The 4,626-nt window shown below is 39.6% G+C and overlaps 1 non-coding gene across 1 annotated transcript; it reads left to right on the plus strand.

Annotated features, from left to right (window-relative positions):
- Positions 1–1,813: 1,813 nt before the first annotated feature.
- Trnaa-ggc (transfer RNA alanine (anticodon GGC)) lies at positions 1,814–1,889 on the plus strand. Its single transcript has one exon. It is a non-coding gene; the product is annotated as a tRNA-Ala (tRNA).
- The last annotated feature ends 2,737 nt before the right edge of the window (positions 1,890–4,626 follow it).

A 4,626-nucleotide genomic window follows, 5' to 3' on the forward strand; every position in this document is an offset into this window, starting at 1 on the left:
TGAGTTCAATGCTCAGTACCAAAAAAAAAAAAAAAAAAAAAAAAAAAAATGCAGTTCCTAGGATGTGGATGTAGCTCAGTGGTAGAGTGCATGCGTGAGGCCCTGGGTTCATTTCCAAGACTGCAAAAAGAAAAGGTTCCTGTTCCCATCTTTTGAGTGAGGCCCAGGAATCGACCTTATTGTACCTCAGGTGATTCTGATGCAGATGACAGAGAGCACATAGGATGTTCTGTCTTGTAATGGGAAGAAGCTAGGATGGGTGGAATTATACACTACCCATGGTTGAATTGTTGTATTGAATTATCTGACATTTTTTGTTGTTCTTGTTGTTGCTCTTAAAATGGAATCAAGGAAGAGATTCTTGCTGCCTCTAACTGGGCCAAATCTATTCCTACAAGTCTTGGCTCAACTGTTCATTCATTCGCTACCTCATTCATTCCCTTGCACATCCATTCCATCATTTCATAGGTACGTTTTAAATACTCTTTAGGGAATTCACATACAGAGGCATCCAAAGGCAAGTAAGTCTTATTTGCCCATAATTCTAGTATTGCTCATTAATAAAGAACCACATTATGAGACAAAATTCAAGAAATAACAAAGAATACCAAAGAGCTGTAGAGGTTCTTATTGGGAGTGGTTCTGGGGATGCCTGTGATACAATAGAATGAAAATAAAACATGAGGAAACCAGAGGAGTGAATATAGAGGTCAAGAAATAAAATGAAATCAGAGTCCATATACAAAGTATCCATCTTAAGCAAGAAACATTCCTAGAGACGGAAGCACAAGAGAGTCTGAGCTTCTCTGCTGCCAAAGAGTGTCCACACTGTGACAAATGCACCGTATCTATAAGATAAAGTCTCCTAGAACCAAGGCCCGAGAAACACTTTTTCTGTGGATCTTTATAAAAGATAGTTTTGTGATGTAGTGACACTATTACCAACCACATCCTTTCCAAAAAATACAAAGTTGTGTTCCATGGAGATGTTTCTCCTAATGCCTAAGGTAGTTTTTGGTAAAAGCTACTCTAGGGTAGCTACGTTCAAAAGAATGAAGCTATAACTTTACCTGACTCTCTATACAGAAATGAACTCAAAATGGAGAGTCATCAGCAGGTATAAGCAATAACATTAGAAAACTTTAAGAAGAAAACGTAGAGTCAATTTTTGTGACCTTGGATTTGACAATGAATTCTCAGATATGAGACCAAAGGCACAAACAACAACAAAAGAGAATGAGGACTCTTTCAACATTAAAAGCTTCATGCTTCGAAGACACTATCAAGAAAGTAAAAAGAAAACCCACAAAATGGGGAAAAATTTTTTTACAAATCATAGATCTGATAGGGGACTTCCTCCAGAGTATGTAAAGAACTCTCACAACTTGATTTAAAAAAAAAAAAAAAAAAAAAAAAACGACAAATAATTTGATTTAAATGTTGGGAAAATAACAAGAATAGACATTTTTAAAAAATGTGTCAATAAGTACATGAAAAAAACCTCTTGACATCTTCAGTCATTAGGGGAATGCCAGTCAAAACCATGATAAAATGTAACATCACTCCAAGTAGGATGCCTATAATTTTTTTTAAAAATTCAGAGAATAACAAGTTGGAAAGGTTGTGAAAAAAATCACATTCTCAAATCCCACTGATGAGAATGTATAGCTACTGTAGAAAACAGTCTGACAGTTCTTAAAAAATTTAAATATGAGCCAGGCGTGGTGGCCCATGACTGTAATCACGAGTTCAAAGCCAGCTTCAGCAACTTAGTGAGGCCCTAAGCAACCGTGTCTCTAAATAAAATATAAGAGCTGGGGATATAGCTCAGTTGGTAGAGTGCTTGCCTGGCATGCACAAGGCCCTGGGTTCAATTCCCAGCCCCACCAAAAAAGTCTAAATAAATAAAATATAAAAGAAGGGCTGGGGATGTGTTTGGCTCAGTGGTTGAGTGCCCATGGGTTCAATCTCCAGAACAAAAAAAAAAGAGAAAAAGAAAGAAAACCTCTTCATGAATGTTTGTGTTTGTGGCCAAATTATTCATAATATCCAAAAGGTAGTCACATGATGGAATATTCTTTGGCCATAAGAAGGAATAAAGAAGTGACACATGCTACAACATGGAGGAACCTTGAAAATATTAGGTTACTGAAAGAAGCTAGTCACAAAAGACCACACATTTCATGATTCTATGTGTATGAAATGTCCAGAACAGGCAACTATAGGGACAGGCAGCAGATTAGTCGAGGCTGGGACAATGGCGTTGTTGGCAGTGGTAAGGAGATGAGGGGCAGGCGGTTACTAAAGGGTCAGAGGTGATACAAATTTTTTTCTGAAATTGATTGTGATGATGGTTGCACAACTCTGAATTCTAAACACTGTTGAGTTATACAGTTTAACTGAGAGAAGTGTTTATCTCTCAATAAAGGTGTTACCAAAAAAAAAAAAAAAAATCCATTCTAGACAGTTTAAAAACACTGCAGTAGAGCCTCTGATCCTCGGTCTGGCATGGGTCCCAGGCAACACTGAGGGCTGTATATCTTTCTAGAAATCATCCATCAATATCATGTCTCATAACTGGGCTTGGATAAAAGTGGAGTAGCAGAGAGTTCAAGGATACATTTTTCTGGCAAGATCCTGTGATGTAATTATAGGGTGATTAAGGTTGAATTTACATACTTTGGCAATCAGAAATAGAATTCTGATTCTATTTAACCTGAATGAAGGTTTAAATATATTTCTGACCAGGTCTTTTGATGGAAGCACTGCTTAGTGTTGAAGGTAGAGATAAAATTGTCACACTGATTTTAGGAAACAGAATGGTTGCTCATTACGTAGACTTTAGTATTAAAGTAGTAGTCCCTAGAACAAGTGTAATTTAATTAAACATTAAAAAAAATAGTAATATCTGTTCTGGTTTTCTTGAGGCCCTTAAATTTAAGTAGCCTCAGTAACTTAAACAAATTTTTTTTAAAGACAAAGGCTTAATCAGAAAATTCTGATATAAGGTCTTGGCAAGCAGGTGCTCATCAGCGTCACCAGTGAATCATATTATTTGGTTGTACAATGTCTGTAGATTTGCACAGGCTTGTTATATTCCCTCTTTCAAAAATAACTACAACATAAAAGGAGAAAGGCCAAAGATCATCTTGTTCTAGGTACTGCAGTTAGTAGATAACGCCTTTTGGGGGACTGGGGGGACACAGATTGAACCCGGGGGTGCTTCACCACTGAGCGGCATCCCCAGCCCTTTTTTTTTTTTTTTTTTTGAGACAAAGTCTCACTAAGTTGCTGAGGCTGGCCTTGAACTTGCGATCCTCCTGCCTCAGGCTCTGGAGCTGCAGGGATTCCAGGTGTGCAGCCACTGTGCCTGGCTCAGATAACTCTTCTCAAGTCATCCTTAAGGGAGAAGGAAGGCAAGGGAAGAGAAATGTCCAAAGTGATGAGCAAGAGGTTTGGAGGTTTCACCCCATTCAAAAAGCCAGGCTGTGCTGTATCAGGCCCTCGAATGGCCCAGGTGCTTGCAGACATCCCCGTGGGTGGACAGGATTTGTGTATTTTCTGAAATCAGTCTTGGTTCTGTCACAACACCACCAGAGAAGATGCCCAGGCTCCACTCTGTCACCTTGAGACTCCACGTTCCTGCCTCTGTTCACTATAGACAGTCTCCATTTGGGCCCACTTTAAGTCTTCTACAAGCAAGCAAATAAGTGTCAGGCAGACTGCTTGGGGAAGGCATAAAGTTAACAATAGACAACAATGAATCGAAGTTTCTAAAATGAGCTGTGGTTTTCCAAGTGAGCAATTTTTCCTTCTTTCTTTTAAGATATTTTTAGTTGTAGATGGAAACAATGCCTTTATTTTATTCATTTATTGATATGTGGTGCTGAGAATCGAACCCAGTGCCTCACACATGCTGGGCAAGCGCTCTACCACTGAGCCCCAACCTCAGCCCCAGAGCAACTTTTCATAAAAGTGATGCCAAGTGTGTAGTCACAGTGAAGGCTCCGAATGCACCTCAAGACGTGGGTGACATGTGGACCCCAACTGCCACTGTTTACGGTGGCAAGCTCCTGAATCTCCCTGGGCCTGGCTTTCTTCATCTGTCAAATGAAAGAGCTGAACTATTTTTTTTTTTTTTATAGTCATTAGGAGAAGGTATTTAAGGCATTTTTCTAGCTTTAACATTTTATAACCATCTTAATGGATCCTATTCATCAGATGTAGAGAGAAATGAGAATTGTCCTGTGAACCTTTTGTTTCCATTTCTCCTCCATCAAAGATAATGGCCTTTCTACAGGAAAGAGTGGTTAAGAAGGACTTAATGTTGTTTGGGTATGTGGCTTCAGCAAAAAGTTCAGCTTAGAACCAGACTCCAGCCCCAGGGAGACAGCTCCTACACAGGAGAAAGCACCCGCCTAGGCTGTTAGAGCTAGGAGAGTCCTCTCCCCGGGTTCATACCACCCTGCCTGTGTAAAGCTGCTCCGGGTTTGACTGGTGGAACTAGAACAACTGGTTCCTCTCTTGGGCCTCAGGCCCAGTCTTTTCCTCAATCAATCAAGGATCTCTCTCACGCAGCAAATATTTATCGAGTATCTATTATGTGCTACATCTAAGACTACAGCA

The sequence above is a fragment of the Callospermophilus lateralis genome, chromosome 13 (assembly GCF_048772815.1).
Source record: "Callospermophilus lateralis isolate mCalLat2 chromosome 13, mCalLat2.hap1, whole genome shotgun sequence".
NCBI classification, from domain to species: domain Eukaryota; kingdom Metazoa; phylum Chordata; class Mammalia; order Rodentia; family Sciuridae; genus Callospermophilus; species Callospermophilus lateralis.